We start from the raw sequence: 26,922 nt of genomic DNA, 5'->3' as shown, positions 1-26,922 counted from the left end.
AATATCTTGCAGCTGTGCTGTGTGGGATGTGCTCAGCTGCCCTCAGATGTCCCTGCAGCTGACAGCAGGCCTGGAGAGCAAGGTGCAGCTCTGGCTGTGCTGTAGAGGCCGAGAGTCACTGCCGTTCCCTCCTCCTGACACTTGTTTCTTTACAGGTTTTGGTAGCTTGTCACTGCTGGAAGGGGCAGATGCCGTCAGCCACAAGAGCTGTTGGACTCTCCTCATACCTAGAAGCGAGGAGCTGAGAGTCTGACCATGTGCAGGCTTGGGACCTCTCCCCCTCCACCAAGCAAACGGTCCGGAGCCAAGAGGATTTGTATCTGGATGGCTTCTCTCTACTGGGATCTCTGGAGTAATGAGCTGTCGTGGACTGGTGCGGGTTTTGGATGCTCCCTTCCATCTGTAGCTGGGAATGTGATGGTCAGAAGGCTGCAGACACCTGCTGCTCTCAAAATCCGGTGGATTACTGCTGTTGGCATTATTCTGCCAGTGCTGTGGTTTTTACTAAGCTGGTGGAACTGGCTTTGTTACGTGAAATCTCCCGACTGCCAGATGTGGAAAAGCAGCGCTTACAGGCCACTGCTCCAGTCCCCTCTGTCTGGGCTGCTGCCCTGAGCATCGTGGCTCCGGAGGAAGGAGGAGTCCGTGCGCACCTGTAGGACAAATCCTGCTGGTCTTGGGTGAGTCAAGAATATGTACTTCCCCCCCCCTTTTTTTTTTAATGAAAACACAACTTGCTGTGGGATTGACTTCTTAGAAAATTGTATTTGCCCCAAGTTGAGGAAAAATGCCAAATCTAGTGACCTGCTGCTCCAGGGGGAATGGCAGAGTAGGTGGGCTTGTCTCTGAAAGCTGCAGTGGCTTTCCCCTCCTGTTTTCCTCACAGCACTAACTTTTTAGTACTGTTTAAACCTGAAATCCTTAATAAGAGTTTTCTTCCTGGAGTTATATTGCTGAGTGATGGACAAAGGAGTTTAAGCGAGGCAGCCCCGGAGCAGGTTTTTCTTTGATTCTCTGGCAAGGGGGGACCCTGCTGGCTTTCCACACTTCAAAGCATGTTGGAGCAAGCAGTGGTGGCTGTGCAGGGGAGCTCGCTGCTTGTTGGGTGGCCTGGGAACAACGTGTGGCTCATCTTGAGGGTACTGCAAGGCTCCCGGTGCCTGGGCGGGTGCAGGGGATGAGCCGAAAGGCTCCCTGGGGAGGAGGGTGCGGGGTGAGCCTCATCGTGATGGACAAGCCATTTCCCTGGGGAAGGTGGGGGACTGCTAGAAAACGATGTCAGGGCTTTGGATTTTGAGGGGACTTGTGTCCGTGTGGCCATCTTGGTGTCTGGTGCTGGGAGATGTGCCCGAGGGGCTTGGCAGGAGCAGCCGTGGATGCGTGAGGATTAAACGGGGGGCTTTGTGCTTGGGTGGGGAGTGAGGCGATGGCTCCTGTGCTGGGGAAGATGGGGTTGGCCCTCACCAGCCCTTGGTGCTGGCTCTTGTCCGGAGGTAGATGCAGTGGTCCTGCCTTGGCTCTCCTGGGACCGGCCTGCCAGTGACACCTGGCTTTTGTGGTGGTCGCGGGTTTTGGTGGGGACCTTCCCCTTCAGTCCCTGCGCAGGCTCAAAGGCTACAGCTGCTGGGGCCCTTTGCTCTGAACTGGGGTGGATCCAGCTTGGGTTTGGGACGCAGAGCGGAACGCTTTCACTCGGGACGGTGCTGCAGTTCACCCTGCCCAGACTGCATTTTCATGTGTGTCTTGTAGTGGACTTTCCTCTGGCAGAAAGAGGCTGAGAAATGTGGTGAATGAAGAGAAAACTGCTGCTGGGAAAGACTTGGTTTTTTTTTATTTAAAGTACACTTCTGTTTGTGGTTAGAGCTCATCTGTTCTTGTTCGCCAGTGCTCAGCCAGTCCAAGCAGTCTGATGGAGACTGGTGGGAATGTGGGGTCTATGGTGGTGTCTGTTGGGAGCTGTATGGCTGTGGACATGTTCTGCAGAGAACTGCTCCAATACAGCTAAAGGGAAACTGGGAAGAGCTGTAAAGCTGCTGTTCCTCCCTGATACCTTGTGCAGATCCCGGAGGATGCAGTATGATGCAGCCCCCCCAGAGACAGCTCTGCCTGCCGGGTGCTCTTCAGGAGGGACCCAGGTGGCAAAAGTGAGCTTGAAGAGCCAAGTGGCTGGAGCTGGCTTGATTTCCACTCGTCTGCACTGCAGACTTGCAGCTATCTGAACAGAGCTGGGATGTTTGAATTTCCCTCCTTTGTCAGTGTCTGACTGGTGCTGTCATCGCTCAGTCTCTTCCCAGACCCTTGGGACTGTGGCTTTCAGTTGAGCATTGAATGCACCAAGCGCTTGACTTCATCGCTTTGCAACAGGAGTCCTTGGCTTCCAGCCCTCAGCAACGCGATGGGTTCCTGCACACCCTCTTGCTGGTGGTACAGCAGCTTCCCAGGTGCTGAGCTCCCTGGGTTACAGTGAGGTAGAGACCTTCCACCCCGAACGAGCGCAGCGCAGCTCAGGCGCTGCACCAGCTGCTGTGACAAGGGGACAGGCTCGTACTTGGGGTTTGGTTTTGATTTTTTTTTTGCATCCTCAGCTTTGAGGGATGCCCTGTGAACGGATGCCGTGGCTGTTGGCTTGGCTGCGCTCTGCGTGTGTGTAATGAGTGATGCTCTGGGGACCTTGCTGGCAGGCGGGGTGCGGGTGCCAGCCCCCCAGAGAGGCTGACCATGGTGGCTGAGACTGTTCTGGCGCTGCTTCTGCCCGGACCCTGCGGGAAGGACAAACAGCAATCCCGCTGCAGGGATCCTTGCCTCTAGCTGCAGGCTGCAAAAGCTTTTTAACATGATGTTAAGCAGCAATCCCTTGTTGGTGCTCTGGCTGCTTCTCGCCAGAGCCACTTTCTCGTCTTTAATGGCTGAGTGCAGAGCGATTCCGCTGGGCAGCCACGGAGCAGGCTCTGCCCTGCCAGGGTCCTGGGGTGTGGAGGTACAGCTGGGTGCTGCTGGGTGCCAGGTGAGGCTTGAGTGAGGATGGTGAGGGGACTGGAGCATCTCTCCTACGAGGAGAGGCTGAGGGAGCTGGGCTTGTTCAGCCTGGAGAAGAGAAGGCTGAGAGGGGACCTTAGAAATGCCTCTAAATATCTGCAGGGTGGGGGTCAGGAGGACGGGGCCAGACTCTTTCCAGTGGAGCCCAGCGACAGGACAAGGGGCAATGGGCACAAACTGAAGCTGAGGAAGTTCCAGCTGAACCCGAGGAAGAACTTCTTCCCTCTGAGGGTGACGGAGCCCTGGCCCAGGCTGCCCAGGGAGGCTGTGGAGTCTCCTTCTCTGGAGATATTCCAGCCCCGCCTGGCCGCGGTGCTGTGCAGCCTGCTGTGGGTGACCCTGCTTGGGCAGGGGTTGGGCTGGGTGACCCACAGAGGTCCCTGCCAACCCCCACCACGCTGGGATTGTGTGATTTAGGGCCGCCCCCCCCTCCTGCGAGCATCCCCGCCTCGGCCGGGCCGTTCCCCGCGGCTGCACCCCCCTTTTCCCGGTTCAGCCCCTCGGGGGGGGGGGTGTGAGGGGTGGGTGGGTGCACCCCTCCGCGCGCTGCCGGCAGCAGGGGGTCCCCCCGGGCGGGGGGCGCTGGGTCGCGGCCGGGGTTGGGAGCGCTCCTGGGCGCGGGCTGACACCTGGCGGCGGGCAGGGCGGCAGCACCGGCAGCCAGGGGGCGGGGCCGGGCAGGGGCTGGGCGGGGCCGGGCAGCAGCGGGCAGGGGCCAGCGAGGGCCAGGCAGGGCAGGCAGGCGAAGGCCGGACAGTAGCAGGCAGCAGCAGGCAGGGCAGGGGCCAGGCAGGGCCATCAGGCCCCCAAGTGCCACATCTGCACGGTTTTTGTACCCCTCCAGGGATGGGGAGAAGAGAAGGCTGCAGGGAGGCCTTAGAGCAGCCTGTGGGAGAGCTGGAGAGAGATTTTTACAAGGGCACGGAGGGATAGGACAAGGGGTAACAGCTTTAAACTGCAAGAGGGGAGATTTAGATCAGACGTAAGGAAGAAATTATTTATGGTGAGTGTGGTGAGGCCCTGGCCCAGGCTGCCCAGAGAAGCTGTGGCTGCCCCCTCCCTGGCAGGGTTCAAGGCCAGGTTGGACGGAGCTCTGAGCACCCTGGGCTGGTGGGAGATGTCCCTGCTCCTGGCAGGGGGGTGGAAGGAGAAGATCTTTAAGGTCCCTTCCAACCCAGCATGAGAAAATGCTGCATCAGGGGAAGTTCAGATTGGATACTGGGAAAAATTTCTTCCTTGAGATAGTGGTCAGGCTTTGGACCAGGCTGCACAGGGCAGTGGTGGAGTCCCCATCCCTGGAGGGGTTCAAAAACCGTGGGGATGTGGCACTTGGGGACATGGTTTAGCAGGCATGGTGGGGTTGGGATGACGGTTGGACTTGATGATCTTAGAGGGCATTTTCAACCTCAATGCTTCTGTGAAGTCGGGGGCAGGGGGTGGCCGTCCCTCCTCGGCGTACTGGGGGGGGGGGGGCGGGGGCTGCCCGGAGCCCCGGCCCCGCGGCCGCTGGATGGCAGCGGAGCTCCGCGCCTCGCCCGGCTGCGGCTCCCGGGTGGCTGCGAGCGCCTGTTCCTGCCCCCCCCCCGCCCCAGCCGCCCGCTCAGAACCCCAGCAAGGTGGGGGTTGGAAGGGACCTCTGGGGGTCACCCAGCCCAACCCCCTGCCCAAGCAGGGTCACCCACAGCAGGCTGCACAGCACCGCGGCCAGGCGGGGCTGGAATATCTCCAGAGAAGGAGACTCCACAGCCTCCCTGGGCAGCCTGGGCCAGGGCTCCGTCACCCTCAGAGGGAAGAAGTTCTTCCTCATCTTCAGCTGGAACTTCCTTGGCTTCAGTTTGTGCCCATTGTCCCTTGTCCTGTCGCTGGGCACCACTGGAAAGAGTCTGGCCCCGTCCTCCTGACCCTCACCCTGCAGATATTTAGAGGCATTTCTAAGGTCCCCTCTCAGCCTTCTCTTCTCCAGGCTGAACAAGCCCAGCTCCCTCAGCCTCTCCTTGTAGGAGAGATGCTCCAGTCCCCTCCTCACCCTCGCAGCCCTCCGCTGGACTCTTTCCAGTAGCTCCTCATCTAATGCCTGGTCTGGGGAGGGGGAGAGGCCTCCAACCCCTCCGAGGTGGGGGGGGGGCAGAGCGGGGGCTGCTGCTGGGTTTGGAGCTGGAGCCGTGCGAAGCAGGGGGTTGTGGGCTGGCCCCGCTCCCTCTTGCTCCCCCAAACGCAGCCCAGGCCGAGCACAGTCTGTGTGCTCGTGTCCCTCCAAAGACTGGCTGCGAGGGCGTAGCTGGCAAAGGCTGCGCTTAGGGTCTGCCTTCCCTTTGGTTGTGGCTGCAGAGAGAGATGGAGAAGGGCTTTTGGAGGGCAGGAGGAGGGGAAGGTGATTCGGGGTTAGGAAGGTCCCTGTGCTGGCCGGAGTGGAGCATACAGCGTGGCATCTCCCAGGGTCTGCTTGGTCGGTGGCTGAGCCGCTGCTGAGGGCACTCACTGGTGTTTTGAGACCTGAATTAAATCCCTTATGGGGGCATCCTCCGTGACGGTGGGCATCCAAGTAGGCCACTCTGGGGCTGCATCTCTGTGCCCCATTTCACAGAATCATGGGCTCATTAAGATTGGAAAAGCCCTCTAAGATCATCAGGTCCAACCGTCACACCAACACCCCCATGCCAGCTAAACGATGTCCCCAGGTGCCACATCCCCATGGTGTTTGAACCCCTCCAGGGATGGGGACTCCCCCACTGCCCTGTGCAGCCTGGTCCAATGCCTGACCACTCTTTCAGGAAAGAAATTTTTCCTGATATCCAATCTGAACCTTCCCTGACACAACCTGAGGCCATTTCCCCTTGTCCCATCACTGGTTACTTGAGAGAAGAGACCAACTCCGCCCCCCCCCCCCCCCCCCCCCCCCGTCACTGCCCCCTCCTGTCAGGGAGCTGCAGAGAGTGAGAAGGTCTCCCCTCAGCCTCCTCTTCTCCAGACTGAGCAGCCCCAGCTCCCTCAGCCGCTCCTCATCAGACTCGTTCTCCAGCCCCCTCCCCAGCCTGGCTGCCCTTTTCTGGACATGCTCCAGCCCCTCCATGTCCTTCTTGGAGTGAGGGGCCCAAAACTGAGCACAGTATTTGAGGTTATTCCCTCCAGCTTTTGGGGCTAGCAGCGGTTCCTCACCTCCTGAGGTGCTCGTGGAGATACATACCCAAACACAAGGATGCTGGGACCGTGGTGTCAAGGCAATAAGGGATGAGGCTGGGGAGGGAGCAGGTATGGGGCTATAAACTTGACATCTAGGGATCTGATTTTAGCCAAAAGTATTTGACACTTAGGAAAACTGTTAAGCTGTGTCTGAAAAGCTGCTGATCCATGAGTGTGACTTGGAAACGTGGGTGCTGAGGGCAGGGCTGGTCCTGAGGACCTCTCGCGTGGTAACCCTGGGCTGTACCTGGGGCATCGTCTTGGGCTTCGGGGATTGGTGTGTGCAGGAGGGCACTGGGAGAGCGAGGGGCGGCTGCTCGGGTGAGGATCGCCTTAGGGGTGCACCGGTGCGGAGGCATCTGCTGTCCCCGCCTGTCCCCAGCCCGCTCGGAGCAGGCCACCTACACAGCGTTCCTGGAGCTGGGGATGGTTCGATGTGCTGCCTTCCCCCGAAGAAAAGGCGCTGGAACCCTCCTGCTCTGCCTCTCCCTTTCTCATCGTCCTTCCCTGACTCCACGGGAAAAGAGGGGCTGGGAGCACTGTCTGGCTCCGCTTCCACCTCGCTCTGTTGGGACGTGGGTGAATTATGGCGGGATAAACCGGGGCGTTTGGCTGCCTCGAAAAGCGCTTCCAGAGCAGTTACAGCCTGCTTGGCCGGCACCGTTCACATCGAAACCTTTCACCGTCCGGGCTCCCTCCTCGATCGCTGGAGCCAATTGCAAATTCCACCGGTGCTACCAGTCCCACGGCCGGGTTGCCGTGGTGAATGCATTTTGGTTCTGCACCTAAAAGCCCGGAGCTTTTGGGAAGTTTCTTTGCTGTGAGTGTCACAGTTTGCCTGTTGCTCTGTCTTATTTTACTGAAGGAGTTCCTCTGGCCTCCCCTTCGCTGCTGCCTTTGAGGAGAGAGATGCCTGAGAGCCCTCGGACACCCCAAGCCTTGGGGACAGGCTCACCAGCTTTCTTCTCAGGCTGCTGGGGACTCCAACACACCCCTCTCCCCCGGGGTGCTGTGTGCGGCTGAGGGGTGGCTCTGGCCCAGGACCTGGTTTTTCCCAACGCCAGGACCCGTCGCTGCCGATGCATCTGCCTGCTACACCGCACTCCTTCCATCAACGCCTCGTGCCTTCCGTGGGCTGTTACAAACCGTGATAAACCTGGTGGAATTTTCCAGGGTGCTAGTTGGACCCCTCTTGACATGACTTAAATTAAAAAAAAAAATGAAATGGTTATACAGGGGCTTTGCATTGAGCGAGCTGCAAGCTGCACCTCAAGTCGATGGGTGAGCGTGGGTGCCCACCCCACCCTGTCCGCACTCCCTCCCAGCCTTGCATGTAGCGACTACAAGGGAAAAAAATAATCTTATTTTAAAAACTTTATCTTGGCTTCTGGTGCATTGCCTCGCGTGCCTTTATAATGCAAAGGAGGTTTCGAGTTTATGCGTTTGCCCTCCCTGGGGGTTGCGTCTGCCCGGCTGCTCCGCAAGGACATCGCCCGTGCCCCGGGAGCTGCGCTGCGCCCTTGTCCTCTGGAATGCTCTTTTCAGTGATATTTTCTGAGCACAAAAATGCTTGCTTTGTATCCACTGCCCCTTTCTTTCCCCACGCAGAAGGGGAGGGAGAAAATGGCTAAAATATTTTCTTGTAACAAAAGGCTGAGGGTGAATCTAGATCAGCCATTCTGATCCATTTAAGGCAAAATCTCCAGGGTTTTCAGCAGGGAAATTAAAACACTGGAGCTTTTTCTTTTCTTCAGCAGAACAAACAGGAGCGGTTACCACTTCCTCTAGCTCATAAACAAAACCAGCCCGACGTCTCCAGGAGAAACCCTGCCAAGAGTCTTTCCTTCCTAATTGTTTGATATTTTTTCAGTTCTGATTAGTATTCGGCAGCGCCTGGCGCACAAGCGGGAAGTTTCAGGAACAGGCTGGAGATCTTGCTTCAAGCAGATCCTCCCCTCTTTTTCCCTCCCTTGCCCTCCTCGTCTGTCCTACTCGCCCTCTCCCTCCCTCCCTCTCCTTGGTTTTCCATCATCTGCCACACTTGGCTTCTTCCAGGGCTCGGGCTGGTTGGTGGCTTTTGCCCACCAAACTCTGGTGCTTGCTTTTCCTATTGAAGCTTCGCTGCGTTTTTCAGGACTTACAAGCTCTAAAGGCTTTTGTCGACCTGCTCTTCTTTTCCTTTGCTTTCCGGCTTTTCGCTGCTCTCAGGAAGGAGCTGGGTGGCCCAGCTGCAGCGGGATTCGCCTGGCCCGGGAGGAAAGGGCAGGCTGGATTCTGGACCAAGCTCAGTAAATGCTATGAAAGAGCAAAGGGTGCGACTGCCGCAGTGATGGTGTCTGAGCTGGAGCTCGCTGCAGAGCTGCTCCCACCCACGCACAGCCAGATCTCCTCTGTCTGGCCCAGCATCCTCCTCACTCCATCACCAGTAAAATTCCTTCCTGCGAAAGGATGGAACCGTCCAGCTACCCTTGGAGGTCCCTGGTGGGGAATCTGTCCCCTGCCATGGGACTGTGACTCCTCCGAGACGGTCCCCGGGGGAAGCAGGGAGAAGCAACTCAGGTTTTTGACCTCTGAGACCCTTCCCTAGGCAGCGGGTCTGGGGCTGCGTCTGCTGCCAGCGCTCCCACCCGGGGAGATGGGCTGCTGCCCTGTGCCCGTGCTTCTGAGTTACTGTATCGTGCAGAGCAGAGCTGTCACAGAATCCCACCATGGTCAGGGTTGGCAGGGCCCTCTGTGGGTCACCCAGCCCAACCCCCTGCCCAAGCAGGGTCACCCAGAGCAGGCTGCACAGCACCGCGGCCAGGCGGGGCTGGAATATCTCCAGAGAAGGAGACTCCACAGCCTCCCTGGGCAGCCTGGGCCAGGGCTCCGTCACCCTCAGAGGGAAGAAGTTCTTCCTCAGGTTCAGACGGAGCTTCCTCGTCTTCAGTTTGTGCCCGTTGCCCCTTGTCCTGTTGCTGGGCACCACTGGAAAGAGTCTGGCCCCATCCTCCTGACCCCCACCCTGCAGATATTTAGAGGCATTTCTAAGGTCCCCTCCCAGCCTTCTCTTCTCCAGGCTGAACAAGCCCAGCTCCCTCAGCCTTTCCCACAGCTCTGTTATGTGACGGGGTTTTAATGTGTAACGTTGTGCTGAGTTCTGTTCTTGCATCATGTGCTGGAGATTAGGAAATCAGTAGCGATAATAAATATCACTGAATGAGTGGGTGTGGGCAGGAGGGAGGGAGAAGAGTGATTTAAAGGGCAAGGAAAATCATGCGTTCCCCATGGGCAACGCTCTTTTTGCAGGGACGAGTCAAAGCTGTTACGTTCTCTTTCGTGAGAAGCACCTGTGCCATCGAATAACTCGTTTTGAGTAGGTGGTTGGAAATGCTCGGCAGTGAAGCTGTTGGGTGCACGGATGTGGTGTGTATCCCCGGAGCATCCCACCTCCCCTGCAAGCGATGGCCCCGAATCTCCCTCCAGCCCCGCAGGGCGGGGGGGGGACCTCGAGGCGCAGGGTCCCCATCAGCCACGTGCTGTCATTTGGTCCCTTCTGGGACGAGCCCCGAAATCCCTCCTGGGGAAACCAGTTTGCTGAGCGCCTGGTGCGCGCTCGCTGCCTCTGGGAACGCACAGCTCTGGCTCCGTGACTCAGCCCGAATTTCTTCATCATAAAAACAACCATCGTGGCCTGGGCTTTTCTCACGCTTTCCCTGCCGTGGTTTCCAGGCGTTCTGTAAACCACTGGCCGACTCCGGCTGGTGATCCCTCCGGGCAGGCAGGTGAAGCGGAGTTTGCTCCCGTTTGGTTTTTCAAGAGGGGAAACTGAGGCTCTGCAAGATGAAGTAACTTCTCCGAAGTCAGACGGGGCAATGGTGGCACTGCACAGAGCCCCGTGGAGACTGAGCCTTTGGTCTCGGGATGGCTGAGCTGACGGCGTTGCTCGTTGCCATCTGCCCCGTGCTCCGTTCAGGACCTGGGGGCAAAGTAGTGACCCTGACTTGCTGGTCCTGGTCCTCAGCAAGGCATGCAGCTACCTCCGTGGGTGATTTTCCTCTTCCCGTGAGCGTTGTAGCTTCTGGGGCAGGGGGATCCTCTTTCCAAGGGAAAAGGATGAAACAAAAGCTGAAGCTGCGTTTGGGGAGCAGTTTCTGGGCGAGCCCTGGCCTCAGCTTGTTGCAAGGCTCTGCTCACTGCAGGCTCTGAGCAGCTCGAAGCCGGCGCTGGCGATGTTCCTCTGGGGCAGGAAGGCGTTATCCCCTTTGTGCAGAAGGGAAGGGTGGCTAACGCAGCACAGCAGGATTATGGCTGGGATTTGCTAAAGCCTCCTAGTTAAGAAGACTGGGACTTGCGAGTCGCTTAAGTTACTCAACAGCCTGCATGTAAAATTTCTGACTGGAGCAGAGCATTGAACTCAGGTCTATGATGGTCCAGGACATCCAAGCTCTTCGGTAGCAGCAGCAGTAAGGCACCACAATGGTTGCGAATCCATTAAGACATTTTTAGAGCACAACTGCTTCCTCCTTGGCACTCAGCTGATGAGATTTTACTTATTTTTTTTTCTTTCCTGGTGTTTGCCCCGTGATGGTGCTGGGACGGGATAGGAGAGGCTCGGCAGGAGCGGGGGGAGATGCCGCGGGATAGGGGTGATAAGCAAATCTTTGAAAACAAAGTTCAGGCACATAGATAACCAAGTGGAAAGCGGGTGATGCAGCTCGTCTTGGAGCAGCCTGCGCAGCGGGCAGAGACAAAGGGAGCAGCTCTGATGCTCCTTGCCTCTGGGCCAGCTTGGAGTGGCATCCTCCCTCCCCTGCGCCGGGCAGTCGCTGCTTGCTCTGCTGTAGCCCTCGTGCTCCCGCTCAGTTCTGCTCAGCTTCTTGTGGGTGCTGTTTTTGTATCCCCTGCACTTTTTTTTTTAGTGTGAAAATGCACCTTTTGACTTCCAGGACTGTTGCGTGCTATTTTTTGCAGCTGGTTTGTGTTCGGACTGCCCCACTGAATCAAGGCATCAGAGCTGTGTGTGCAATTTGACCATAAAGTAAAGCTGAAACCAGTTAGTGGCGTGGGCTGCTTTTCCAGCTGGGGTATGGGAATGGCTGGCTGCGGAGCCAGGCACTCTGGGCATGGCCGTGCTGTGTGCGACAGCCTTCCCCCGGTCCCGGGAAGCGCTTTACCTTGGGGATATTGAGAGTGGAATGGTCCAGCTGGTCCTGTCTGAGGTGGGAGGCTTTGGCCTTTTCTTTTGTAGTCTCTTGCTGGGACTGGGTGAGAGGAAACAGAGGCTGCTGGCAGCGATGAAGCTGGATACCTGGCAAAAAACTCCAATTTACACAGTTAAAAAAACGAAAGGGGCAGAGCAGCAGACAGGAGGGCAAGAGACCGGCGCTGCCGAGGCTGAGCAGCCGCATTGCGTGTTCCTGCCGGTGCATCTCCTGCCCCAACGCTCGGGTAAAGTTGTCTGCAGAAGAGCTGTATTTCGTTTCGATGGTTTTTGGCATCCCTTCCAGCACTTGGAAGAGGGATGATGTGATGTCAGTCCAGGTAGAGCAAGCTCTGTGCTGACCTCCCCTTCTTGGCCAGGACTTATCCGGATGCTCATAAAACCTGCTTTTTCCAACTCCTGGAGCTTGTTCCAAGAGGCTTTGGCTGGTTTTGGGAGGCGTGAGCATTTGCAAGACGACAGGGAGCAGGGTCAGGAGGGTGGTAGCTGGATGGTGGCTTCCCACCCTCCATGTGAAGTCCTCACCGTGCTCCCCGGCTTCAGTCCTGCCCAACAGCTCGCTCAACCTGTCCCCGTCTGCAGAAGGGAGCGAGGCTGCGTGCTGCTTCCCGGGAGCCCGGAGTGAGGGCAGAGGGAGCTGTGTCAGTAATGCATCTAACGAGCGACTCATTATTCTTCTTAAAATGGGCTGAGGCCTGCCGAGAGCATCCTTGTTAGGTGCTGGTGGGGAGAGGCTGTGTTGGTCTCCACGCCATCATCCCAAGGCCGGGACCAGCTGCTGGGGAGGATCTGGGTGACCTCAGATGTGCCGTTCACGGAGCGGTGATGCTGGGAAGCTCAAGGGTGGGAACATGGGTATCTGAACGGGGATTTCACCAGGAAATCCCCTTAGAGCAGGACCCTGCTGTCGGTTCCTCCCTGGGACATAGTCCATCTCCAGCCCTGAGTGCGAGCTACGTGATAAACTGCTGACCACTGGGCTTGCTTGGTTTTTTTTTTGGTCCCCCTGATTACCTACGATCTGACCTCAAAAGAGCATGTGGCCGTTGAGCGCTGCTGGGCGGTGGGAGAGGCTGCCCTGATGAGGCCGATGGGTTTCTGCCTGCTTCAGGGTTCCTTGCCCAGGTGCTTCTGCTTCTGGGCAGACTGGGCGGGCTCCCCTGCTACAGGGAGTCCTTGCTCCTAACGAGCAGCTCTAACAGAGGATTAATGGTTAATCGGTTGTTCATGGAGGGTTATAAACAACCTGTCGGGCTCTTTAACACCTTTCGCTGATGTGCTGGTTGCCCTTCGTTACACATTCCTGTCTGTCTGTTGTAACCTCTATTAATCACTCGTTAGCTCCTGCTGCCGAATGCGGCTTGGATGGTGCTCAGCAGCCCGTGGACCTCACCTGCTGCGCCAGGATTTGCAAACTCCTCGGGGGACCCAGCGAGGGCGGGCGGAGGGCACATGAAGATGGGGAAGGCTCTGCAGCCCTCGCATTCGGTGCGGTGCCCTTCCCGTGCTCTGCTCTTCCCCCGGAGCTGGGGATGGAGGAGGTGCTGGTAGAGGTTTTAGGGTCCGCAAAGCGCAGGTCCGAGGAAGGTCTTCTGGGTTGGCTCTGCTGAGATGAGGATCCAGCACTGAAGGCTTCTGGATCCATGAGGTTGATGTAGAAACGGACCCTGCTGCAGCCCGGTTCAGCTCCCACCTCCCAGGAGAGGAGTCCTGGCCCCCCGCAGCTCCCTGCCCGGCAGAGGAGGAATGCCCAGCTCTCCTCTGCTGGTTTCGGCGCTCGCTCTCCTTCTGGCCTTCGGGATACGGCGTGCAGCCTTCCTCGGGGCTGCCGGGGAGCTCGCCTGGTTAAGCAAACACCGCTGGGATATTACCTGTCTGTTAACCTGTCAGCGCTGTTTCGCAGCTCCGTTTAATCTCCGGTTGTGGAATTTCCCCTGCAGTTTCTGCCTCCCCCTTGCTGCCCCCTTCCCACGATCAGGGTAATTAAATATTGTCTGAGTCCCGTCACTTAATGGCCCGGTTGTTTGCCAGGGGGAGATAACCGAATGTTTGCTCGCTGTAGACCAAGGACGTGGGCAGCTCATGCCCAGACAGGGCAAGCCACCGGGCCGTGGGGTGACGCTTGCCTGTGATATCTGGCTGCGGTGGCAGAGCTCTGCCCATGGGCACAGCCAGCACCGGCAGCTGGTGCTGGAAGGGGACCTGTCTGCAGCAACCTCTGCCCTTTGGAATATGCTTCTGCTACGGCCTAATTACTTAAATACCAACGTTGCTGTGTCTTCAGAGACTGGGTCGAAGGAAAGGTCTGGCCATGAAAGGAGGTTCTACTTTTTATATTTTTATATTTCCCACTTTTTATCATTTTTTTTCCTTGCTTTTTATTTTCTGAAGCTTGGACTGTTGGTAGATGCTCTCCCAAGCCTAGGACAGGAGACCTGACCAAGCACTGGTGTCCCCACTGTCCCTCTGCCCGCAGTAGGCTGGGAGTGAAGACAGCAGTTGGTTCTGGATGGAGGAAGCAGAGACCGAGTGCTCATCACGGGCAAGGTCGGGAGGTCCTGGGCTGTGCGGCCGTGTGCCGGTGTCAGAGCAGATGAGCTGGAAGCTGCTGTGTCTGGTCCAGAGAAGGGCAGTGAAGCTGGGGAAGGGTCAGGAGAACAAGTCCTGTGTGGAGCGGCTGAGGGAGCTGGGGCTGTTCAGTCTAGAGAAGAGGACGCTGAGGGGGGACCTTCTCGCTCTCTCCAACTACCTGAAAGGAGGGTGTAGTGAGGGGGGTGTCAGTGTCTGCTTCCAAGTAACTAGTGATAGGATGAGAGAAAATGGCCTCAAGTTGCGTCAAGGGAGGTTTAGATTGGATATCAGGAAAAATTTCTTTCCTAGAGGAGTGATCAGGCATTGGACCAGGCTGCCCAGGGCAGTGGTAGAGTCCCCATCCCTGGAGGGGTTCAAAAACCATGTGGATGTGGCACTTGGGGACATAGTTTAGCAGGCATGGTGGGGTTGGGTTGACGGTTGGACCTGATGATCTTAGAGGTCTTTTCCAACCTTGATGATTCTGTGATTCTCTTCATTGATTCTATGGTGAACCCGTGCTCCCTTGCGGAGCCTGTTCCCTCCCAGCCGGACCTCTGCCATGTGGTGAAGGTTGGTGGTTTCTCAACCCATGTGAAATGGTCCCACTGCCCATGCCCGGGCTGGGCTCTCCCTCTCCCGCCTGCCCAGTGCCCCGCAGGGACCGTGTGCTGGAGACACGGGCCAGGGCTTTCCTTTGTGGAAAGGTGACGGGGCTCTCACAGCTGAGCGTGCCCTCACCAGAACCGTCCTTAATCCCTTGGGATGGGGCAGGGGACGTGGCATGTGTGCCAGAAGAGCCCAGCTTGCCTTCCCGTACCTGACGGATGGATGCCGGGGAGGAAAAAATTCCCGAGGGCCCCATGAGCCTGAAAGCCCAGCCTGGTTTTTTACTGTTGAGCTGGAGTCTTTGCCAGGGTTTAAGCTCAACACGGTGCCTGGGGATGAAAGCGAGCCGCCCCATCTGGAGCACACCCGGAGAGTCCAGCGGGGATGGGCTACAGCTGTCACCTACCAGACGGGCAACCCCCGGCTCTGGTTTATTGCTTGTTTGCTGTGCTGCGGGGCGATAAGGCTCGCCGTGGGGGAAGGCGGAGGGCTGGTGGCACGGCTGCCTGGCCCGCGCATCGTCCCTTCCCCTTGCTCAGGGGGTTCGGGTGCCCGTGGCTCTGTTTTGAACACCTCGGTGCTGGAGAGCTTCGTGCCGGGACAGCGTGAAGAGGTTTATAGACCTGCTGCTCCTTCTAAGCGAACAGGCAAGGCAGGTTTTTAAATCCCAGGAGCCCTGAACTCCGTCCACACGGTCTGCCCAGGAGGTGGAGCTTCTCTTGCAGAGGGCTTTGGGATCCTCCTGGGATGACGAGCCACACGGCAGTGCTGGATTTCATACTTCGTTAGGGCTGTCTGTGAAAGCCAGCTTTCTCGAGCCAGAAGCAAAGTTCTCGAGTGGAAAGCTCAGAAGGAAGAAAACTCCCAAATTATGATTTCTGGTCGCTCTTTATTTTTTAGGGATTAGGAGTCCAACTTCTGCGTTTCTCCGAGGTTACTATGAGTGCAGTTTTAAGTTAAAATCGCTGCAGAGCCGAACGCTGCTGCCAGAGCTCTTGAAGTCTGGATGCTGCTTGGCTGCAGATGTCCTTGCTTCACCCTTGCACAGTCGAGGGAAAAAAACATTTACACTTGGCTAGAGAAAAGTGCGTAAACGGTAAAATACTGAGCCAGTGCCCTGTGAAACTCATCACGTAGCCGAGCCGCCCAGCCTGGCTCCGCTCCCCTTGCTCGGGCTGGGCTCCGAGTGGGCTCAGTGCAGGGAGCCTTGTCTGTGCTGGGACCTTCTTCCAGTGCAGACCTGGCTCTGGGCTGGTGCCTGACCTGGCCCAGCACTTTGGGACGGGTGCTGAGCGATGCTGGGTCTGCTGCCGAGGGGTTTGCCCCGGGCCGGCTCTGCCCGCGCTTGGCTGCTCGTGCGGTGCTGGATGCTGCAGGCTGGGGAGCAGATGGACGGCGGCGCTGGATGGCTCCTCTTCTCCTCTGCCGTTAGCGAGACGACCCATCTCTCCCCAGTTCTTGATGTTTTTCAGTTAAAGCCTATTTCTACACTACGTTACCGAGGTGTGTGTCTGTGGGGCTTTCCTTGGTGCCTCTGACAGCGGGTTTTCTCTCTGGTTTGGAAAGGAGCCGTGCAGCAGGTCGAGAGAAGCGCGGACCCCGTGCTCCCTTAGCCCTTCTGCAGCTGCGAGGAGTTCGGAGGTTAGCCAGCCCTCGTCCTCCTCCCGTACGGTGATAAGTCCTGAATTCCGTGTATTGTGTTTTGGAGCCTGGCTAGCGGGGCTTTGCTCTCACAGCTCTGCTCATGGCAAGATGCAGTGCCCTGAGTGGGCAGGAGCGACAGCCCCGGGGGTGCTGGGGGACGAGAGCCCGGCTCGGCGTGGTGCACCCAGGAGCCGCCTGGGAGGGGGCCAGCGGTCCCCAGCATCCCACCAGCCCTTCCTCGGGTTTGCCCCAACCGCTCCTAGCCGTTCGGTACCTGCGAAGGGCTCCGGCAGCCCCCCAGCTCCCCCTGCCCGTGTGCTTGGAAGGAAGTTGCTGACTGTACGGGCTCGCTTTTGTCTCTCGTTCCTGAGGCTTGTGGTAGCTCTGGAGCTGGCTCAGAGGTTCTCCTTCAGGGGGGCTCAATGGACACTGCAGAGAAAGGAGAGGAGGAAATTAAACGCGGTGGGTGTTGGGCCAGCACCCTGGAAGCCGCTCCGTGACCGGGCTGCCAACGACCCCGGGCTCTGCTTGGTGGCTCAGAAGTCCCTCGGTGGGGCGGGGGGAAGGAGAGCGCAGGGAGCGAAGAGCTTTTGTTTGGCTTTTTGTCCCCCCAAGAGACAGCAGAAATCTTCCCAGATGGGATGCAAGATGCAGCTGGACCCTGAGCCTGGACCCCAGCGGTGCTCTGTCCGCTCGGTTCATCGCTGCCCCGTGCTTGGGGTTGATGCGTGTAGGGACCAGGTCTGAGATCTTCTGGATGAAGTGCTTTGGGCAGGCTGGGTCTGTTGCTCAAAAAATGCCAGCGTTAACTCCATTTGGGATGGGGTCTCGGTGCCGGCACGCTTGGGGCTGGCAGGGGCCAGGCCCCCACGATGGTAGGTACCGCGTCCGCTAGTGCCCATGAAACTTCGTATTAAAAATGGTTCGGTGTTGGCTTCATGTGGTGCTTCCTCCTCTGGCCTTGGCTCTCACAGAAGCGTTGGTAACACCAGCGAGTTCAGGGATGCTTCTGAGCAGATGTCACCGCTCGGGGCTGTCCTGCCCGGTGTGGTCCGTGTACCCTGCACCTCTCTGAGCCAGAGCAGAGAGGGCTGCCGTGATGGCAAAGGCTGGGACTTCACAGAATCCCAGAATCCCAGCATGGTGGGGGTTGGCAGGGCCCTCTGTGGGTCACCCAGCCCAACCCCCTGCCCAAGCAGGGTCACCCAGAGCAGGCTGCACAGCACCGCGTCCAGGCAGGGCTGGAATATCTGCAGAGAAGGAGACTCCACAGCCTCCCTGGGCAGCCTGGGCCAGGGCTCCGTCACCCTCAGAGGGAAGAAGTTCTTCCTCGGGTTCAGCTGGAGCTTCCTCTGCTCCAGTTTGTGCCCGTTGCCCCTTGTCCTGTCGCTGGGCACCACTGGAAAGAGTCTGGCCCCGTCCTCCTGACTCATGCTAGTAAGGTTTGGAAATACTTGTTTTTTTCTTAAAATTTGAGTTTTCGGTGTTGGGCGAGCGGACTGTAATCTCACTTTTGTTTTTTTTATTAACTTTATAGCTCTTCTCTGTGTAAAGTCAAGTTTGAAAACACAACCCTGAAGTTTCGAAAGCCAGAGAGCAAATACAAAGGAATGTAAACAAGTTTTTCTATGGGTTCGAATCATGGGATTTTTTTTTTTAAAGCTGCCTTACGATTTTCAGAGAGCAAGGAGCTTGAGAAGTGATACAATTACCATGCGCTGTCGGTGGTGGTGTCCTCTAGTGCCTGGGGAAGCCTGCTGTTGACGTTGGGTAATCCTGGAGATACTTAATTAAGATTAATTTAAGAAGGAGCTGCTTCTGCTGGAGTTGGCGGCGTGTGAACTTCCCTTTCCTATACCACAAGCTTAAAAGTTGTTTGGAAGGACTTCTCCTTCTCCGGCTGAGCGGTGTCATCGTGCCAAAGAGCCAAAACCCCAGCCTGCCTTAAGCTGGTGTCACCGCAGCGGCTGGGCATCGTGGTAGCCCTTGGGGGTGCCCGGCTGAGCCCCCCCCTGCCCACCCCCGGGCCGGGAGCGTGGCTGCGTCTCAACACGCCGGGCAAGCGGGGAGCGGGGGTGCTGCCTGGTTTGGGCTGAGGTGACACATCCCGACATCAGAGGTGACGACGTGACGGCAGAGGTGACCGTAACCTTTGTGCCGTCCCAAGCGGGAGCTGTCGGAGCTCGGGTACTTGCTGACCAATGTGGTCAACCTTGAGGCGGGCTGCAGAGTCGCTCTGGTCTGATCATGGCCTGGGCTTTCTCCCCAAATCGCTCTTAGGATTTTATTTATGTATGTATGTATTATTTATTTATTTACTTATTAAGTCCTGGATTCTGTCTGGGGAGTCGCTCTGGTCTGATCACGGCCTGGGCTTTCTCCCCAAATCACTCTTAGGATTTGATTTATTTATTTATTTATTTATTAAGTCCTGGATTCTGTCTGGGGAGTCACTCCAGTCTGATCACAGCCTGGGCTCTCTCCCCAAATTGCTCTTAGGATTTTATTTATTTATTTATTTATTTATTTATTTATTTATTAAGTCCTGGACCCTGTCTGGGGCTGTTTCGGAGGATTAAGGTCCCCAGGCGCGCGTTGCCCTGCTGCGGTGCGGGAAGGCGGTGTGCAAGGCTGGCTTACCTCTAATGGCTCATTATTGGGGGCAGCGAGATTTTGGGTTTGCTCTCACCCTCAGCCACGTGAGCAGCCTGGCTGGCACTGTATGATTAAATTAGTTTCTAGGAGAACAAATCCCGGATTAGCGTAGCCATTTGCCACGCTGAAAGTGGAGCCCTGCTAATTAGGTTTATGTAACGGGCTTGCATGGCATTCGGCAAGGGGCGCGGGGGGGAAGCCGGGGCGGCTGTGCTGGTTAATTGGGAAGCACGCTGGAGTCCCTGGTCCCTACCGGAGCTGCTGAAGTCTGGGCTGAACTTCTGCAAATGAAAAAAAAAAAAACCTTAAAAAAAGCCTTGCAAAGCCTTGCTTCCAGCAGGACCGAGAAATGCGTGCTGTGCGATCGAGCTACTGTTGTTCTCTACTTGTTGCCAAGACTGGAGATGTCTCCAGCTTCTCGTCGTGTGTCAGGGATGCCTTGTCCTCGGGACCGGGGCGGAGCGGAGGCCGGTGCTGCTCCCCGCTCGGCATCGCTGAGCAGCTTCTGCCCGTCTCGCGTAGGAATCCCAGAATCACAGAATGGTGGGGGTTGGCAGGGCCCTCTGTGGGTCACCCAGCCCAACCCCCTGCCCAAGCAGGGTCACCCAGAGCAGGCTGCACAGCACCGCGTCCAGGTGGGGCTGGAATATCTCCAGAGAAGGAGACTTCACAGCCTCCCTGGGCAGCCTGGGCCAGGGCTCCGTCACCCTCAGAGGGAAGAAGTTCTTCCTCATCTTCAGCTGGAACTTCCTCTGCTTCAGTTTGTGCCCATTGCCCCTTGTCCTGTCGCTGGGCACCACTGAAAAGAGCTTGGCCCCGTCCTCCTGACCCCCACCCTGCAGATATTCGTAAGTATATATTAGGTCCCCTAATATAGGAACAGGAAGGTGAAGCAGTGTCAGGAGGCGATCGTCCCGCCGGTGTCTCCTCCTTTTGCGGGGTTAATCGAAGCGGCCATGGCACTGCGTCCAACCCGCGCTGCACTGCCCGCAGGTGCCTCTTGTGCCGGGTGTGATGGGACCCCTCGTACGGCGGCTTGCGGTTCGGCTCCTGCCCGAGAGCGAGCTCTGGGCTGGGCCAGGGCCCCAGGTGTGGGCAGATCCCTGCGGGAGATGCTTTCTTTCCTGGGTCTGTTGGCGCGGTTCGGATTTCCCGGCTGGGTAGGCAGCGTGCAGCATCTGGATGGCCCAGCCAGCCCACTCCCTCCTGCTGAACAAACCCCAGTAAAAATTGCCCAGCGAACCTCAGTAAAAATTAATGGAGTAGTCAAAGGCTAATCCATCCCAGGGAAATGGAGATTAAATCCCTGCAGCAATGGGAGACTTTCCTTCCAGCTGTGACTCAACTGTGATTTTTTCCCTTTGCCTCCCCAGCCGCCGTTCCCCCTCCTCTGCTGACAGCGGCGAGGGAGGGTGGCACAAAGGGACATCGCTGGCATCATGGTGACAGGGGAAGGTAGCCAGCCCCATGACAGCTCGGTGGGATCCATAGGGAGAGGCCGAGCTGCCCCTCCTGCAGATGGGTGGGACGGAGATTGCGATCAGCTCTGGTTGAGGATTGCTCACCGGGGCATGTTGCTGGGGCCCCGGGGAGGGAGAAGAACCTTTGTGCAACCGGCGGTTTTTGCTAGACGTAATGGGAAAGCAGAGGTGGGGACGCAGCAAGGTGTGTCCTGCATGCCAAGCCTGCGGCCGTGAGGTGCAGCGAGCGTCAGCGCGTTGCCGAGCTGCGGCACAGCCCCCTCGGGAGCCGCGCTGTCCCCCCCCGGGCATCCTGCGAGCCCCTGGGATCGGGGTGGGGGGCCTTGGTGGGACCCTCAGGGGTTTAAATTGGGGCATGTCTAGGAGTAGCAGGTCTGGTGGGAATGCTATGAGTGCCCTCTGGGAAAATATCCGCCCTCTCGATGGGTGCTGACATGGGGAGGAGCTGGAGCCCAGGCTTTCCGTGCTCCCTGGCAGAGGTGAGGCTCGTCTGGTTCATCTGGGTGATGGGTTTAATCATGGCAGCATCTGATCCCCCCCACCGTGGGCTGTACCCCCAGAGGAGCCGAATGGGTTTGAGCAGGAGCAGAGCCGGCGGCTGAGGGTGATGGGAATCACAGAACCACAGAATGGCAGGGGTTGGCAGGGCCCTCTGTGGGTCACCCAGCCCAACCCCCTGCCCAAGCAGGGTCACCCACAGCAGGCTGCACAGCACCGCGTCCAGGCGGGGCTGGAATATCTCCAGAGAAGGAGACTCCACAGCCTCCCTGGGCAGCCTGGGCCAGGGCTCCGTCACCCTCAGAGGGAAGAAGTTCTTCCTTGGGTTCAGCTGAAACTTCCTCGGCTTCAGTTTATGCCCGTTGCCCCTTGTCCTGTTGCTGGGCACCACTGAAAAGAGTCAGGAAGAGCATGAGGAGACCATGGGAGAGCATGGGTGATGGGAGATGCTCCCTGGGGAGCAGCGGCCAGGCTGGCAGCGCGGTCCTCTCCCGCGGCAGCGCAGAGCGTTGGCCATGGCTTCGGAAGCAGGGGATGCTCTGAACCACGACATCTTTGCAGGGCTGGGTCAGTTAGGCTGGTGCTGCCAGTGCTGTGATGGCAGAGCTGGGGTGCAGAGCAGGTCCGCGCAGCCCTGAGCCTTCACCATCAGGAGCGGTGGTGGCTCGTCCTCCCTCTCCGCTGGCATTTGGCTCCTTGGGACCAGCCCTAAGCCCAGCTGACGGCTTTGGGTCACAGGCAGGGACTGCTCAGCTCCAGCTCCCCTCAGCACGTTGTGAGGTGGAGATCCAGCATCCTGCGGCCAGACGATCCCTGTGGGCAGGTGACGGGAGTGTGCTGGGACCGCTGCACGCCCTACGGGCTTTTCCTGCTCCTCGTGCTCCCTGCGCATCCATCCCCTGCTTTATCCCTGGCTGTCCCTGCGCATCCATCCTCTGCTTTATCCCTGGCTGTCCCTGCACTTCCATCCTGTGCTTTATCCCTGGCTGTCCCTGCACTTCCATCCTGTGCTTTATCCCTGGCTGTCCCTGCGCATCCATCCTCTGCTTTATCCCTGGCTGTCCGGCTCACCACCAGCAGTGCTGCGGAGCTTTGATCTGCTCCGAGTGATTAAATTCATATCATCCAGACTGACAGCTTAATATACCTCAGCGAGGCCGCGCTAAATTAGTTGTGTCTGTCTTGCCAAAGCTGCAGAAATTCTTCCTGACAGCTACAGGCACTCGATACCTTTTTTTTTTTCTTAGTATACAGTAAGGGTTGCCTTTGCTCGGTTCGGGGCATCCTTCCTCGAGTCGCATATAAACTGCTCCACCGTGCTGGGCTCGCTTGCTGTCTGTTGAGTGGGAACGGCTGCCCGGGAGCGCGGCTGCGGGCGCAGGGTCCGGTGTCTGCGTGGGAGCGGTCTCGGCGCTTGTGTGAGAAAATATGCCGTCGTCACTTTTTTTGATTTTTATGCAGATACAAATCTGTCTTAGTTTGGGTTGAATTTTTCTTGCGGGATAATGATGTGCCGAGTGTGGAGCAATGAGGTCGGTCCACGCTCTCCCTAGAGAGCATCGGTGCATCTTGGCGTCGGTGCTCGGCAGCCGGGCTTGTCCTCAGGCTGGCTGACCACGGCTCACAGCGTGTAACGACCTTGGGGCTGTGCTAACTGCACTGGGGCCTCTGATTCAGCACCTTCAGCTGTGGTGTCAAGCCCCAAAAACCACCCGTGAGAAGGGAGACGAGCTTTATCTGTCAAGATATGGCTCATAAAAGCCGCGTTTCCCAGCTCATCCCCACAGCCCCAGTGGTGAGGAGCTCGCTGCTTCTTCCTTCCCAGTGAAGCTCATGGTCACGCAGCTCCAGCGGCAGCTCCCGAGATGACCAGACTCGAAGGGACAGGGGTTGGCGTCAGTCGGCAGCGGCCATCGGGCACCCGAGCCGGCGGGCGGAGGTGGGAGACACAAGGGCTGTCCCCGGGGACCGGCTCAGTGGGGCCAGTCGCTTCTGCTGTTGGCAGAGGTGACCGAATGCCTCTTGGCTTTGGGATTCCCTGGAGCAGGAGGTGCCTGTCATCTCCCAGGGGATGCTCCAGGCCTGGCCTCTTCCACCAGGGAGCTGCAGCCGTTTTGGGGTGAAACAGAGCACTTTGCTGGTTCCTGAGCCCAGCGGAGAAGGAGCAGTTAAAATGGGTTTGATGGGGATCTGCCCCATCACCTACCCCATCATCTGTTCCACAGCGGTAGATTTGTGGGCCAAATTTTCTCCCACAGCTTCTCCCTTCCTAGTTCCAAACTGGACCGTGGCTTTGGGTTTTCACACCCACGATGGGAGGCTGGGGCTGGGATACAAGGGGCATCCCCTCGAGCAAGAGCCTCCTGTGGGTTTGAGCAGAGCGGGAGAATGAGACTTGAGATCCATTTTTAACTCACCCTTTTCAGCCAACTCGGAGAAAGTGTTCTCCTTGCCAAGAGCTTAAAGGAAAAAAGAAAAAAACCCAACCACCAACCCACCCTTCATAACTGCCACATTTAGAGGAAGGAATTCTAAATAAAAAGTTAATCTCCTCCAAGGATTAGCAAAGCATGCGGCGTCTTGTCAGATGTGGAAGCAAAGCGGAGGCCTTAATTTTTTAAGACAAGAGAGACGTTTCTGTTCGAGCCTGTCTTGGCCGCGCGCTGGCCAAGAGACCCGTGCGGGGCTGGAAGGGGCCGAGGTCCCTCGTCCCAGCCGAGGAGGAGGAGTTGGTGCTCTCGGGCTGTGTGTGGGGTGACCTGCCTCCTCCAGCTCTGGCTCTTCTGTGGATAACTTATTTTGGCAGGGAATTCCTCGTACGCCAACGTCCGAGAGACTGGGATGCTGCTTCTTCTACCAGGGTCTGCCATCTCCTTGAAAAGAGAGGTTGCAGCAGCATCTTTTCAGCCCCGGGACAGACGAGCTGAATGCATCAGCTGCGAACTGGCAGAGGTGGACACTGGCTTTGGGACTTGCTGGTTTTGGCAGCTGAGCTGTGACGAGACCTGTACGGTTTGGCTTTCGCAGGGCCTGAGCGCCCGGAGTTATTAGTTGCTGTTAATTGTGATTTGGGGGTTGAGAACATTTGGTGCCTGGACAGGGATGCGTGGAATTAAAAGCTGCTGTTTCCAAATGTGGGAGCCCTGGTGAAACTCCTGCATTTCCTGGGCTGGCAGGGCTGCTTTCCAGCACAGGACCGGGGGAGCTGCCACGTGTCCCCTCGTGTCCTGAAAAAAAGCAGCAAGGTGGTGTAGGTCTGGTTCCTTCTCTCCCTCTATTTGTTTGTAGGTTATTTGTTTGTGGATTATCTGCTCTGTCGTTGCTTCACCGCTAATGAAGGCGTATGCAAACCCCAGGCTTGGCTTTTGAAACACAGATGCAAATGGGACGGGGTTGATTTGAAGGTGGTGGCTCTGCCGTGCAGGAGGTCAGGTCTACTCACAGCCACATCCCGGCTGCTCGAGCCCCGAGCGGCGAGCACGGGGCCGGCGGTGGGAGGCATCCACGGGAATTGCCCGTCTTCTCCTCCAATGCACAGCCAGGGGTGGATAGTCCGCTGCTGAGCCAAAAGAGGACAGTTCAGTGGAGCTTCCTTTGCTGTCCCCAAAGCCCTGCGGCGTGCCCAGTATCGCTGGGAGTCCGCAACGCCCGTGCCGTTCGCTGAGCTCTGGTTTGTTGAACACTTTTCCTGTTCCGGGAGAGCTCAGGTGAGCTGAGTTTCTTCATTCTGGACCCTGACAAGGGAACACCACAGCGGGCAATGTTCATCCGTGCTGCTCATCCCCCTCTTTCCCATCACTCGCCACCTCTCCAGCGTTGCGTGCTGGCCAAGACAGGCAGCCCTTTCCTATGTATTTACTGTATTTATTTACTGTTATGTGCTGATTACTATCAGGTGGTGCATCTAGCTGGAAATTCTTGAAGAGGTTGGCGCATGCTGGGTGGTGGGGTGGATGCTCCAACACAGCGTGTCCCTGCTGAGGGCTCGCAGAGAGCCGGGGAGGACCTGGGGGAAGATGCTTTTGCTGCTGGTCATTTACACCTGAGCCCGGCTCGGCAGGGGAGAGGCTCTGTGACTGCAAGAGGTTAAAACTTTGCCCCTGTGTTTACTTTAGTTGGCTGCCACACTGCATAATAACCTGTCAGCACTTCAGGTGGGGATTTATTTGTGCATTAAAAATTGCCTGGGGCGGGCGGATGCAGACACTCTGCAGCATGCTGGAAAATGTGCCTCCAGCGTAAAAACAGCCTCTCCAAATATTTCACCCTTTTAATAAGTGCATTTAATTAAAGTCATATAACTTTTTTTATTATTATTAAAAAGGAGGGGGGGGGGAGAAAGAAGTGGGGCCTGCTGAGGCTGCAAGCAAAGGCCGGAATACAAAGAGGGGGTTTAAATGTGCGCATTTAATGGAAAAGTCATCAACAACATGTTGTGTTTCTCTTTATTTCCCAGCCTTGCTTTTGATTGTGGATAGAAAGGCGATGGGATTTGCTGGGTTTCCAGGCTGCCTTTTCTCTCCCTCTTTCCATCCACTTCCCTGCTCTTGAAATTTTGCAGAATGATGAATTTTTCCAAACAAAGTTGCCGGATGATGTTGCTCTTGGATAAACGCGCGGTGGCTTTCTCTTTGCTTGCTTAACCTTCGATTTCTTGAAGTTGGGTCCGGGTGAATCTTGAAGCCACCGCTTTTAATGTGAGCGCCTCAAGGTCCCTGCAATCCAGGTCCGTTTTCCGGAGGCGGAGGAATGGAAGGGGCAGCGGCGTGGGTGATGCGTTGAGATCCTTCGGTGGGCAGACGCTTCTCTGCCTGGGGCTGGGTGCTGCTCCCCGGCTGCGCTGGGCGATGGGTGATGTGTGCACGGTGGGGGGGTCGGGAGCCACCAGGCCACCGCAGCCCCGAGTGTGCCCACCCTGAGCCGAGGTTCTGCTCCTTTTTGGGGGCATTGCCTTGCCCCTCACCAAGAGCTGAAGCTGGGCTGAATCTTCCACACCGGAGCGTTGCTTGCCTGCTGCGGCTGGGCCGGCAATGCCGGGGCTGCTGGTGTGCCAAGGCTCCCTTTAACATCACAGCCGACATCTGCGGTTGTGTTGGGAGCAGAGGAGCAGGGGGGGGATTTCAAAGCTCTGCTGAGATCCGTCCGATTCGATCAAATTCCATATGGGAACGTGTTGAGAGATGTGCGGGACACAAAGCGCCTTTATCCCAGCGCAGGTGGCATCCGCACGAGACGCGCTGCAGCGGGGTACGGCCAAGGGTAGGGCAAGGCAGCCTTCCAGTGCCTGGAGGGGCTACAGGAAGGATGGAGAGGGGCTTTTCACAAGGGGGTGCACGGATAGGGCAAGGGGGAATGGCTCTAAACTAGAAGAGGGCAGATTGAGATTAGAGATTAGGAAGAAATTCTTCCCCATGAGGGTGGTGAAACCCTGGCCCAGGCTGCCCAGAGAAGCTGTGGCTGCCCCCTCCCTGGCAGGGTTCAAGGCCAGGTTGGATGGAGCTCTGAGCACCCTGGGCTGGGGGGAAGATGTCCCTGCTCCTGGCAAGGGGGTTGGAACCAGATGAGCTTTAAGGTCCCTTCCAACCCAAACCATTCTCTGGTTCTGTGAAGGCTGCTCTGCGGGGGCTGACTTTGCTCTGCTGTAGCCGCACGATGCCCTGAGATGGGCAACAGCAATGTTGAAGGGTGATTCTGCATTTTTTTTCCAGAGCTGAGGAGCTTAGGAGAGGAGACTGGAGGGACCACTTCTCATAGCAAAAGTTGCTGATACTCTTGAGATATGCTGCTGTTACACGTACAAGCGTAGACCCAGATCAGTATTCTCCAGTGAAAGCCCAAAGTGCTGCTGCGTCGCCAGTTTGAAGCCTCGCAGACTATTGCTCCCAGTTGCACCCTTGCTCCTGTTCCCCCTGAGCACCGCTGAAACTGGAGCACTGTGTCCAGTTCTGGGCTCCCCAGTTCAAGAAACATGAGGAGCTACTGGAGAGAGTCCAGCGGAGGGCTATGAGGATGAGGAGGGGACTGGAGCATCTCTCCTACGAGGAG

The 26,922-nt window shown here is 57.3% G+C and overlaps 1 protein-coding gene and 1 long non-coding RNA gene across 2 annotated transcripts in view; one reads left to right on the top strand and one right to left on the bottom strand.

Annotated features, from left to right (window-relative positions):
- The window catches only part of RPL38 (ribosomal protein L38), a 488,213-nt gene that overhangs the window by 314,134 nt on the left and 147,157 nt on the right, over positions 1 to 26,922 (bottom strand). The window lies entirely within an intron of this gene.
- Positions 1 to 26,922, top strand: part of LOC142363836 (uncharacterized) — a 69,330-nt gene that overhangs the window by 7,261 nt on the left and 35,147 nt on the right. The window contains exon 2 of the long non-coding RNA XR_012765995.1: positions 156 to 680. This is a non-coding gene — a long non-coding RNA (uncharacterized LOC142363836). The remainder of the gene's footprint in view (positions 1 to 155; positions 681 to 26,922) is intronic.

Source organism: Opisthocomus hoazin, chromosome 21 (genome assembly GCF_030867145.1).
Source record: "Opisthocomus hoazin isolate bOpiHoa1 chromosome 21, bOpiHoa1.hap1, whole genome shotgun sequence".
NCBI classification, from domain to species: domain Eukaryota; kingdom Metazoa; phylum Chordata; class Aves; order Opisthocomiformes; family Opisthocomidae; genus Opisthocomus; species Opisthocomus hoazin.
The sequence above is the reverse complement of the archived record's forward strand: the minus strand, read 5'-3'. Positions and strand labels throughout refer to the sequence as shown.